This window comes from Coregonus lavaretus (assembly GCF_964263955.1).
Source record: "Coregonus lavaretus genome assembly, chromosome: 25".
Taxonomy (NCBI): Eukaryota; Metazoa; Chordata; class Actinopteri; order Salmoniformes; family Salmonidae; genus Coregonus; species Coregonus lavaretus.
Genome location: NC_140012.1, coordinates 41,257,108 through 41,270,982, shown reverse-complemented (window position 1 = coordinate 41,270,982; position 13,875 = coordinate 41,257,108).

Below are 13,875 nucleotides of genomic sequence, written 5' to 3'. Positions count from 1 at the left end.
CTTGATGATGGCAATTTGCATATACTCCAGAATGTCATGAAGAGTGATCAGATGAATTGCAATTAATTGCAAAGTCCCTCTTTGCCATGAAAATGAAATTAATCCCCCAAAAACATGTCCACTGCACTTCAGCCCTGCCACAAAAGGACCAGCTGACGTCATGTCAGTGATTCTCTGTAGCTCAGCTGGCAGAGCACGGCGCTTGTAACGCCAGGGTGTGATCCCCGGGACCACCCATACACAAAAATGTATGCACACATGACGGTAAGTCACTTTGGATAAAAGCGTCTGCTAAATGGCATATTAATATTATATCAAGGCTGGAGATCACTCTGTCATGCTGATTGAGTTAGAATAACAGACTGGAAGCTTTAAAAGGAGGGTGGTGCTTGAAATCATTGTTCTTCCTCTGTTAACCATGGTTACCTGCAAGGAAACATGTGCCGTCATCATTGCTTTGCACAAAAAGGGCTTCACAGGCAAGGATATTGCTGCTAGTAAGATTGCACCTAAATCAACCATTTATCGGATCATCAAGAACTTCAAGGAGAGAGGTTCAATTGTTGTGAAGAAGGCGTCAGGGCGCCCAAGAAAGTCCAGCAAGCGCCAGGACCGTCTCCTAAAGTTGATTCAGCTGCGGGATCGGGGCACCACCAGTGCAGAGCTTGCTCAGGAATGGCAGCAGGCAGGTGTGAGTGCATCTGCACGCACAGTGAGGCGAAGACTTTTGGAGGATGGCCTGGTGTCAAGAAGGGCACTGAGGAATGGCTTCTGTCTGGCCACTCTACCATAACGGCCTGATTGGTGGAGTGCTGCAGAGATGGTTGTCCTTCTGGAAAGTTATCCCATCTCCACAGAGGAACTCTAGAGCTCTGTCAGAGTGACCATCGGGTTCTTGGTCACCTCCCTGACCAAGGCCCTTCTCCCCCGATTGCTCAGTTTGGCCAGTCGGCCAGCTCTAGGAAGAGTCTTAGTGGTTCCAAACTTCTTCCATTTAAGAATGATAGAGGCCACTGTGTTCTTGGGAACCTTCAATGCTGCAGACATTTTTGGTACCCTTCCCCAGAGCTGTGCCTCGACACAATCCTGTCTCGGAGCTCTACGGACAATTCCTTCGACCTCATGGCTTGGTTTTCTGACATGCACTGTCAACTGTGGGAGCTTATATAGACAGGAGTGTGCCTTTCCAAATCATGTCCAATGAAGTGAATTTACCACAGGTGGACTCCAATCAAGTTGTAGAAACATCTCAAGGATGATCAATGGAAACAGGATGCACCTGAGCTAAATTTCGAGTCTCATTGCAAAGGGTCTGAATACTTATGTAAATAAGGTTTATTTTTTATAAATTTGCAAAAATGTCTAAAAACCTGTTTTCGCTTTGTAGTTATGGGGTATTGTATATAGAATGTTGAGGATTTTTATTTATTTAATCCATTTTAGAATAAGGCTGTAACGTAACAAATTGTGGAAAAAGTCATGGGGTCTGAATATTTTCCAAAGGCACTGTATATGTTTAGATTTTTAATACATTCTAAGGCTGCATGATGAGACTAATAATGATTTGAAAATAGTCGCATGAAAGGCATGAGCTCTGCTTCGTTTTTTTGCGCAGGCTGTACACACTTCATCAGTCTCTCGTTCACAATTTGACAAGCACTTGATAATGCCTCGAATTTCCTGCTGGCATCCTCTTTTTGTGGCCGTAATGCCCCCTAAAAAAATCCATGCCTTTGTGCCCTTGGGCTAAATATAATAATTATAATTCCCTTCTCCTGGCTGCGTGCTCCGAAGCACCTCTCACTCACACGGCTCTCTCAGATATCTCAATTCTTATTAGCCAATGACTGTCACGTGATCAGGTCCTTCTCACAGGCTACAAGCGAAGACAGACACATCAGGGATGCACCTGCGCGTGTCCTTATCGAATTCTGAGGTGCATATTGAAGATGTTGGAAGAACTGTCCACATTTACTTTTCATCAGCCAACAAGATGAGTAGGCCTAATGAACAGCAAAAGCACGAGCCTATGTCAGTCTACTATCCCCCATTGTAAAAGTTGCCCTATTCTATTCTGTGCAAGAAATAAATATTCCAAACAGTCTGGGACAGTTGTTGGAGGCGATATATCCCAAATTAATACAACCACTAGCATCAAAAAAACTTTTTTTTTTATGAGGCTGACGCAACAGATCAGAACGTTTAGCTTAAAATGTTGATAAACTATTATGCTAGTTCTTCACATTATAAGTGCAGCAATGCACACGGCAGTAGCCTGTCCGGGTAGCCATTTGATTACCTGTTCAGGAGTCTTCTGGCTTGGGGGTAGAAGTTGTTAAGAAGCCTTCTGGACCTAGACTTGGTGTTCCGGTACCACTTGCCGTGCGGTAGCAGAGAGAACAGTCTATGACTAGGGTGGCTGGAGTCTTTTACAATTTTTAGGGCCTTCCTCGGACACCGTCTGGTATAGAGGTCCTGGATGGCAGGAAGCTTGGCCCCAGTGATGTACTGGGCCGTATGCACTACCCTCTGTAGTGCCTTGCGGTCGGAGGCCGAGCAGTTGCCATACCAGGCAGTGATGCAACCAGTCAGGATGCTCTCGATGGTGCAGCTGTAGAACCTCCCGAGTGGTGCAGTGGTCTAAGGCACTGCATCGCAGTGCTAGCTGTGCCACTAGAGATCCTGGTTCGAATCCAGGCTCTGTCGTCGCCGGCCGCGACCGGGAGACCCATGGGGCGGCGCACAATTGGCCCAGCGTCATCCAGGGTAGGGGAGGGAATGGCCGGCAGGGATGTAGCTCAGTTGGTAGAGCATGGCGATTGCAACACCAGGGTTGTGGGTTCGTTTCCCACGGGGGGCCAGTATGAAATTGTAAAAAAAAAAAAAAATGTATGCACTCGCTAACTGTAAGTCGCTCTGGATAAGAGCGTCTGCTAAAATGGATCTGAGGACCCATGCCAAATTGTCTCCTGAGGGGAATAGGCTTTGTCGTGCCCTCTTCATGACTGTCTTGGTGTGTTTGGACCATGATAGTTTGTTGCTCCACTAAAGCCCCGTCAATGAGAATGGGGGCGTGCTCGGTCCTCTTCTTTTTCCTGTGGTCCACATTCATCTCCTTTGTCTTGATCACGTTGAGTGAGAGGTCGTTATCCTGGCACCACACGGCCAGGTCTCTGACCACCTCCCTATAGGCTGTCTTTCGTTGTCGGTGATCAGGCCTACCACTGTTGTGTCGTCAGCAAACTTAATGATGGTGTTGGAGCCGTGTCTGGCCATGCAGTCATGGGTGAACAGGGAGTACAGGAGGGGACTGAGCACGCACCCCTGAGGGTCCCTCGTGTTGAGGATCAGCGTGGCACGTGTTGTTACCTACCCTTACCACCTGGGGGCGGCCCGTCAGGAAGTCCAGGATCCAGTTGCAGAGGGAGGTGTTTAGTCCCATGGTCCTTAGCTTAGTGATGAGCTTTGAGGGCACTATGGTGTTGAACGCTGGGCTATATTAAATGAATAGCATTCTCACGTAGGTGTTCCTTTTGTCCAGGTGGGAAAGGGCAGTGTGGAGTGCAATAGAGATTGCATCATCTGTGGATCTGTTGGGGCCGTATGCAAATTGGAGTGGGTCTAGGGTTTCTGGGATAATGGTGTTGATGTTAGCCATGACCAGCCTTTCAAAGCACTTCATGGCTACAGACGAGAGTGCTATGGGTCGGTAGTCATTTAGGCAGGTTACCTTAGTGTTCTTGGGCACAGGGACTATGGTGGTCTGCTTGAAACATGTTTATATTACAGACTCAGTCAGGGACAGGTTGAAAATGTCAGTGAAGACACTTGCAAGTTGGTCAGCGCATGGTCTGAGTACACATCCTGGTAATCCGTCTGGCCCTGCGGCCTTGTGAATGTTGACCTGTTTAAAGGTTTTACTCACATCGGCCATGGAGAGCGTGATCACACAGTCGTCCGGAACAGATGATGCTCTCATGCAAGCCTCAGTGTTGCTTGCCTCGAAGCGAGCATAAAATTGATTTAGCTCGTCTGGTAGGCTCGTGTCACTGGGCAGCTCGCGGCTGTGTTTCCCTTTATAGTCTGTAATAGTTTGCAAGCCCTGCCACATCCGACGAGCGTCGGAGCTGGTGTAGTACGATTTCTTAGAAGCGTCCGGGTTAGAGTTCTGCTCCGTGAAAGCGGCAGCTCTACCCTTTAGCTCAGTGTGGATGTTGCCTGTAATCCATGGCTTTTGGTTGGGGTGTGTACGTACGGTCACTGTGGGGATGACGTCATCGATGCACATATTGATGAAGCCAGTGACTGATGTGGCGTACTCCTCAATGCCGTCGGAAGAATCCCGGAACATATTCCAGTCTGTGCTAGCAAAACAGTCCTGAAGCTACGTTTTTTTTCCTCTGGTTGCACATTTAACAAGCTGGTATAAATTGTGTAAAACGGATGTAAGTTTCCCTGCATTAAAGTCCCTGGCCACTAGGAGCGCCGCCTCTGGATGAGCGTTTTCCTGTTTGCTTATGGCCTTATACAGCTCATTGAGTGCAATCTTAGTGCCAGCATCGGTTTGTGGTGGTAGATAGACAGCTATGAAAAATATAGATGAAAACTCTCTTGGTAAATAGTGTGGTCTACAGCTTAATGAGATACTCTACCTCAGGCGAGCAAAACCTCGAGACTTCCTTAATATTAGATTTCGTTCACCAGCTGTTGTTTACAAATATATACAGACCGCCATCCCTTGTCTTACCGGACGCCATTGTTCTATCTTGACGATGCAGCGTGAAACCCGCCAGCTGTATGTTATCTATACACTTAAATAGCAAATGGAGGACGCTTTTCACATGGTTCATTTTCATGCCAGCCAGGTAGGCTATACTCCTGTTGAAAAGAGAAGCAATGTGCTTAATATTAGGAAAGTTCAGAAATAAATATATTATTCCTAGCCTATAGAAAGCTGATGGGATCCTCCTCTCTTAATAGAGGCCATCAAAACTCTGTTTTCTCACACAATTGCATAGCCTATGGAAATGTTGCGCAACATGAGCTCATGGGCTCTCATGAAGTGTTTGATTAGATTTTCAATTACATTTGCATTGATGTCAGAGTGATTAGAGGGACAATAGAGTGCTGAGTACCAGGCAAGTTAGCAAGTTTGGTAGGCTACTAATGACCATCAGAGCTTTGAGAAGTCTAATTACTGTGACTAAACGGTCACGTGGAATTTGACTGCCATCATGACTCGTGACCGGCGGTATTACGGTCACCGTAACAACCCTATCCAAGCCTGCTTCTTCTTTGATCCATTCGCTGTATTGTTTTGTTTTTAGACCCGGGTAAACCTCAACAGAGTGTGTGTTGTGTGGTCTTGAATTTCACCAAGCGGAGGGAGGAAGAACTGCTGGAATTAATAGAAGGAGATATATCATACAATGAAACCACGAGGGGAGAAACCAAGGGACCATGCCAACAACTTTCTGCTCTCTTTTCCTCTATTGACTTTAATACTGTCCTATTCTTACTCTTACACACACACACACACACACACACACACACACACACACACACACACACCATTCTTCCTTAAACACTCATCCAGTTGCTTTGTCTCTGGATTTTTACACTGCAGGGATAAATTCACACTAAATCCTGGATTTACAACTGAAACCTCCCACCTTCCTTTTTCCTTCTCTTTCCTACTTTAATATATATATATATATATATATATATATGTATATGTATGTGTATGTATGTATATATGTATGTATATATATATATATATATATATATTTCCTAAAAGTCTCTTTGACTGCATTGGAAATTCCTCTTCCTTAGCTCTGCATGAGGGTTGGACTTGTCCAGTAAATGAATTACTGTAAGATGTCATCCCCTCATTTACTACCTCTTGTTGGCCAATAGCCTACAGTACAGCCTACACTGGACCTACAGCCTACAGGTTAGCCTACACTGGACCTACAGCCTACAGGTTAGCCTACACTGGACCTACAGCCTACAGGTTAGCCTACACTGGACCTACAGCCTACACCGGACCAACAGCCTACAGGTTAGCCTACACTGGACCTACAACCTACAGGTTAGCCTACACTGGACCTACAGCCTACAGGTTAGCCTACACTGGACCTACAGCCTACACTGGACCTACAGCCTACAGGTTAGCCTACACTGGACCTACAGCCTACAGTACAGCCTACACTGGACCTACAGCCTACAGGTTAGGCTACACTGGACCTACAGCCTACAGGTTAGCCTACACTGGACCTACAGCCTACACTGGACCTACAGCCTACAGGTTAGCCTACACTGGACCTACAGCCTACAGTACAGCCTACACTGGACCTACAGCCTACAGGTTAGCCTACACTGGACCTACAGCTGACATATAGTCTACAGTACAGACTTTGTTGCCAGAACCTGAGAGATAAATACAGTGAGGGTGTTCCAAAACAAAAACAAAAAGCTCCATGGCTCCGAAACAACAATCATTTACTTCCTTAATCTCCTCTCATCCACTCAGAAAGTGAGTGAAATGACACAACATGTGGTTCTCTGTAGCTCAGTTAGTAGAGCATGGCTCTTGCAACGCCAGGATAGTGAGTTCATTTCACGGGGCCAAATAAAATTGATGCATGCATGACAAGTCACTCTGGATAAAGGTGTCTGTTAAATTGTACATATTACAACCTTTGACCCTACAATACCGTACAAGCAAAACACAATCCTGCTCCATAAGCCTTCCCCCGTTTATTGTTTGTAAAATGCTATATTTGATGGGGAGAAATTAATTCTGTTCGACAAATAGTAACCATGCAATCTATTTGCTAATGGATATTTGCACAGATATTTGCAAAGATTGCAAATGCTAAACTGACTCAGCCTGTGGGACATCCCCTTTAACTAGTTGTTATCTTATACACACTATTGACATTTTGTATTGTACATATATGTATACATCCAGGAGGCTCTTTACCTAGTTACTAACAGTGACACTGCACAGAACCATCACCGGGTCATTCAATGTGACCACAAACCTTGTTACTGGCCCGGGGACCGTGTGTTGTTGAAACGATAAGGTTCCAGTCCAGGAATACATCACAAAATCATAGTGCTACAACTGTCACACACAAGTGTGTGTGTGTGTGTGTGTGTGTGCGTGCGAATGTGTGTGTGTGTGTGCATTCGCACGTGTGTGTGCATTCGCACGTGTGTGTGTGTGCATTCGCACGTGTGTGTGTGTGTGTGTGTGCATTCGCACGTGTGTGTGTGTGTGTGTGTGTGTGTGTGTGTGTGTGTGTGTGTGCATTCGCACGTGTGTGTGTGTGTATCTACTGACATGTTTATTAATCCACCACTGTTAAATTACCCCTAAGGTCAGTTTCTGACACCACCAAACTGTTAAAACCAGAGGGCCAGAGTCTTAGAAGGCTTTTGATTCTGGAGCACATAGATGGAGCTTTACATGTCATGTCAGAGGGGATCAGTCAACTATGTCAGCTAGATGACACATTCCTGGCATGCAAAACCACTGTGAAGGTCAACAAAGACGGAGGCCATTGGACACAACATAGCAACACATTATTAAACTGATCTATCTTATGTTTCCTCTTTAGATGGTTCACTTAGTTGGGTTATTGAGCTATGATCCACTAAGTCAGATCAGAAGACTGGAGTAGAGGTGTGGCTTTCAGATAGTTATTTTTGGCCACCTGTTAGAGTAAATGTCATTTGGTTAATCTGTTCTGTTGTATTGTCAACACAAAGTTAAGGTTGAGCACTGACACGTTTGTAGCTTAATGAGGCTTGCACAAGTTGAGTTCCTTAAGTACCTATGCGTATCCCAATGTTGGGGTAGTTCCCACTTTGTTATGATATTTAAATAGTAATGTTATTAATTGTATATTAAAATATGTAATGTGAAAAAATGTTAAAGGGACATTTAAATGTACAGTGTGTTACAGGTTTTGTTTTTCGGTGTACGTTTTGAAGTTGGACTTTAGCACGTACAGCTCGTTAGCATGTCGTGCGCACTAATTGGTGTCACCTCATTAGTCAGTATGTGCTGGTTGCCATCTCGTTACTGGGAAGGTGTTTCACCTGAGCTATTTTAGAGTGGCTGGCCCAGTGCTCCAGTTGTCTTGAGAGGTGTGGAGGGTCAACTCTTTTAGTTGTCTTGATAGATGTGGAGGGTCAACACCTTTAGTTGTCTTGAGAGGTGTGGAGGGTTAACACCTTTAGTTGTCTTGAGAGGTGTGGAGGGTTAACACCTTTAGTTGTCTTGAGAGGTGTGGAGGGTTAACACCTTTAGTTGTCTTGAGAGGTGTGGAGGGTTAACACCTTTAGTTGTCTTGAGAGGTGTGGAGGGTTAACACCTTTAGTTGTCTTGGTAGATGTTGTGGGTTAACTCCTTTAGTTGTCTTGATAGATGTGGAGAGTTAACACCTTTAGTTGGCTCTACCTATTTTGATTTCTAGACAAACAATCCTTTGTGTGATTTTGTTTTGCTCCACCTTTTGGTTTGCTTCCTGTCTTTAAGTTTGGTGTGGGTTTTTAGTGGACACTCATGGTGGGTGTATTTTAGGTTCAAGTTGTTGTTGCTAGGTAAACTTTCAGTGGACACCCCCACGAGTGTCTTTCAGTACCCCTCCTTAAACCCCACCTGATTCGTTTTGGTTGAGGTCAGTGACTCTTTGGTAGTTCCCGCTTCTGTTCGACCTCAACTGTATTTGGTTTCCTTGCCGAGGAACGTAAAACAGTGTACAAATATAACATGATGAACAGGAATGACATTTACCTGAAAATAAGCTATGGATTACTTTAAAAAAATAGCCATCTGCTAGATTGACCCAGCATGAAAGTGAATAGAAACCCAACTGATGGTTAAATTAACCCATGTTTGGGTAATCCAAAGGCATGGCTTATTGGGGGCGTGGCTTTCAGATAGTTATTTTTGGCCACCCGTGGCCATTTCAAGTTTCCTTAAATATTTTTTGCACATTACACATTTAAACATTAAACAAAGTGGTAACTTTCACAACATTGGGATATGCATAGGCACATAAAGGGATACTTTGGGATTTTAGCAATGTGGTCCTTTATCTACTTCCCCAGAGTCGGATTTACATTTAAAGCATTTAGCAGATGCTCTTATCCAGAGCAACTAGGGTTAAATGCCTTGCTCAAGGGCTCATCAGCAGAATTTTCACCTAGTCAGCTCGGGGATTCAAACCAGCAACATCTCAGTTACTGGCCCAATGCTCTTAACCGCTAGGCTACCTGCCGCAGATGAACTTGTGGATACCATTTCTATATCTCTGTGTCCAGTATGAAGGAAGTTACAGGTAGTTTCGCAAGCCAACGCTAACTAGCATTAGCGCAATGGCTTGAAGTCTATGCGTATCTGCTAGAATCCATGACTACATCTGACCCTGGGTGGCAAAATCCAAAATTATTCCTTTAAGGTGTTCATACTCTTGTGGAAGCCTTATTAAAGCTATAGAAGTGTCAGTGCTCAACCTTAACAGTTGTTGACAATACAACAGAACAGATTAACCGGAATAACATTTACTCTCGCTGGTGGCTAAAGATAACTATCTGAATGCCACGCCCCTACTAAGCCACACCTCCAGTCTTCTGATCTGACCTGGTGGATCATAGATCATTAACCCAGCATCAACACCTCAACTTAAAGAAAACAATGGGTTATTTGTGATCCAACTGGCTGGGTTCTGTCCAATATTTACCCAAATTGGGTTGTTTTTAACGCAGCATTTATTTGAGTGTATGGTGGCCTACAACAGTAGTGTGATATTCCCTGCTGTGACCCCCGACCTCTAGGGTTAACAGTCAGTCAATCAGGATCAGTCTACCTCTAGGGTTAACAGTCAGTCAATCAGGATCAGTCTACCTCTAGGGTTAACAGTCAGTCAATCAGGATCAGTCTACCTCTAGGGTTTACAGTCAGTCAATCAGGATCAGTCTACCTCTAGGGTTAACAGTCAGTCAATCAGGATCTGTCTACCTCTAGGGTTAACAGTCAGTCAATCAGGATCAGTCTACCTCTAGGGTTAACAGTCAGTCAATCAGGATCAGTCTACCTCTAGGGTTAACAGTCAGTCAATCAGGATCAGTCTACCTCTAGGGTTAACAGTCAGTCAATCAGGATCAGTCTACCTCTAGGGTTAACAGTCAGTCAATCAGGATCTGTCTACCTCTAGGGTTAACAGTCAGTCAATCAGGATCAGTCTACCTCTAGGGTTAACAGTCAGTCAATCAGGATCAGTCTACCTCTAGGGTTAACAGTCAGTCAATCAGGATCAGTCTACCTCTAGGGTTAACAGTCAGTCAATCAGGATCAGTCTACCTCTAGGGTTAACAGTCAGTCAATCAGGATCAGTCTACCTCTAGGGTTAACAGTCAGTCAATCAGGATCTGTCTACCTCTAGGGTTAACAGTCAGTCAATCAGGATCAGTCTACCTCTAGGGTTAACAGTCAGTCAATCAGGATCAGTCTACCTCTAGGGTTAACAGTCAGTCAATCAGGATCAGTCTACCTCTAGGGTTAACAGTCAGTCAATCAGGATCAGTCTACCTCTAGGGTTAACAGTCAGTCAATCAGGATCAGTCTACCTCTAGGGTTAACAGTCAGTCAATCAGGATCAGTCTACCTCTAGGGTTAACAGTCAGTCAATCAGGATCAGTCTACCTCTAGGGTTAACAGTCAGTCAATCAGGATCAGTCTACCTCTAGGGTTAACAGTCAGTCAATCAGGATCTGTCTATCTCTGCTACTCTTTATATTTATAGACATATAAATTGAGAGAGGAGATTGATTGATGCATTTAGTCCAGATGGGATGCTTCCAAAGGGAAACTTTGTTAAGCTAAATTTAACCTCTAGTTGCGGTTCTATTTTCTCTTTAACAAGGGAAAACCTAAATGCGATCGAGGAACATGATCAGTCTGGCCTTTCATATGGAAAAAACACCAAATGGAAAAAAGAACACCAGTGCATTCTAAATGGCACCCTACTCACTAGATAGTGCACTACTCTGGTCAAAAGTAGTGCACTATATTAGAAATAGGGTGCCATTTGGGACGTCACCATGAACGCGCCCTAAGAGCCTCATCATTTGTTAGGCTAAGCAATGGAATAGAGAAAGTCTATTCTGATCCAAGCCTTGGGCTGTGGCGGCCATGACATGTTGTCAGCCGGTGATTTGTCAAGCAAATAACTGCAGGTCTCATGGTAATCTACCATTAATTAACATAAACACATTTAGCATCTCCTGGCTTCCATGCATAGCCTACAAGCCACCGATGCAGACCTTTGGGACATCTACAGTCGTGGTCAAAAGTTTTGAGAATGACACAAATGTTAATTTTCACAAAGTCTGCTGCCTCAGTTTTGATGATGGCAATTTGCATATACTCCAGAATGTCATGAAGAGTGATCAGATGAATTGCAATTAATTGCAAAGTCCCTCTTTGCCATGAAAATGAAATTAATCCCCCAAAAACATGTCCACTGCACTTCAGCCCTGCCACAAAAGGACCAGCTGACATCATGTCAGTGATTCTCTGTAGCTCAGCTGGCAGAGCACGGCGCTTGTAACGCCAGGGTGTGATCCCCGGGACCACCCATACACAAAAATGTATGCACACATGACTGTAAGTCACTTTGGATAAAAGCGTCTGCTAAATGGCATATTAATATTATATTAACACAGGTGAGAGTGTTGACGAGGTCAAGGCTGGAGATCACTCTGTCATGCTGATTGAGTTAGAATAACAGACTGGAAGCTTTAAAAGGAGGGTGGTGCTTGAAATCATTGTTCTTCCTCTGTTAACCATGGTTACCTGCAAGGAAACACGTGCCGTCATCATTGCTTTGCACAAAAAGGGCTTCACAGGCAAGGATATTGCTGCTAGTAAGATTGCACCTAAATCAACCATTTATCGGATCATCAAGAATTTCAAGGAGAGAGGTTCAATTGTTGTGAAGAAGGCGTCAGGGCGCCCAAGAAAGTCCAGCAAGCGCCAGGACCGTCTCCTAAAGTTGATTCAGCTGCGGGATCGGGGCACCACCAGTGCAGAGCTTGCTCAGGAATGGCAGCAGGCAGGTGTGAGTGCATCTGCACGCACAGTGAGGCGAAGACTTTTGGAGGATGGCCTGGTGTCAAGAAGGGCACTGAGGAATGGCTTCTGTCTGGCCACTCTACCATAACGGCCTGATTGGTGGAGTGCTGCAGAGATGGTTGTCCTTCTGGAAAGTTCTCCCATCTCCACAGAGGAACTCTAGAGCTCTGTCAGAGTGACCATCGGGTTCTTGGTCACCTCCCTGACCAAGGCCCTTCTCCCCCGATTGCTCAGTTTGGCCAGTCGGCCAGCTCTAGGAAGAGTCTTAGTGGTTCCAAACTTCTTCCATTTAAGAATGATAGAGGCCACTGTGTTCTTGGGAACCTTCAATGCTGCAGACATTTTTTGGTACCCTTCCCCAGAGCTGTGCCTCGACACAATCCTGTCTCGGAGCTCTACGGACAATTCCTTCGACCTCATGGCTTGGTTTTCTGACATGCACTGTCAACTGTGGGACCTTATATAGGCAGGAGTGTGCCTTTCCAAATCATGTCCAATGAAGTGAATTTACCACAGGTGGACTCCAATCAAGTTGTAGAAACATCTCAAGGATGATCAATGGAAACAGGATGCACCTGAGCTAAATTTCGAGTCTCATTGCAAAGGGTCTGAATACTTATGTAAATAAGGTTTATTTTTTATAAATTTGCAAAAATGTCTAAAAACCTGTTTTCGCTTTGTAGTTATGGGGTATTGTATATAGAATGTTGAGGATTTTTATTTATTTAATCCATTTTAGAATAAGGCTGTAACGTAACAAATTGTGGAAAAAGTCATGGGGTCTGAATATTTTCCAAAGGCACTGTATATGTTTAGATTTTTAATACATTCTAAGGCTGCATGATGAGACTAATAATGATTTGAAAATAGTCGCATGAAAGGCATGAGCTCTGCTTCGTTTTTTTGCGCAGGCTGTACACACTTCATCAGTCTCTCGTTCACAATTTGACAAGCACTTGATAATGCCTCGAATTTCCTGCCGGCATCCACTTTTTGTGGCCGTAATGCCCCCTAAAAAAATCCATGCCTTTGTGCCCTTGGGCTAAATATAATAATTATAATTCCCTTCTCCTGGCTGCGTGCTCCGAAGCACCTCTCACTCACACGGCTCTCTCAGATATCTCAATTCTTATTAGCCAATGACTGTCACGTGATCAGGTCCTTCTCACAGGCTACAAGCGAAGACAGACACATCAGGGATGCACCTGCGCGTGTCCTTATCGAATTCTGAGGTGCATATTGAAGATGTTGGAAGAACTGTCCACATTTACTTTTCATCAGCCAACAAGATGAGTAGGCCTAATGAACAGCAAAAGCACGAGCCTATGTCAGTCTACTATCCCCCATTGTAAAAGTTGCCCTATTCTATTCTGTGCGAGAAATAAATATTCCAAACAGTCTGGGACAGTTGTTGGAGGCGATATATCCCAAATTAATACAACCACTAGCATCAACAAAACTTTTTTTTTTATGAGGCTGACGCAACAGATCAGAACGTTTAGCTTAAAATGTTGATAAACTATTATGCTAGTTCTTCACATTATAAGTGCAGCAATGCACACGGCAGTAGCCTGTCCGGGTAGCCATTTGATTACCTGTTCAGGAGTCTTCTGGCTTGGGGGTAGAAATTGTTAAGAAGCCTTTTGGACCTAGACTTGGTGTTCCGGTACCACTTGCCGTGCGGTAGCAGAGAGAACAGTCTATGACTAGGGTGGCTGGAGTCTTTT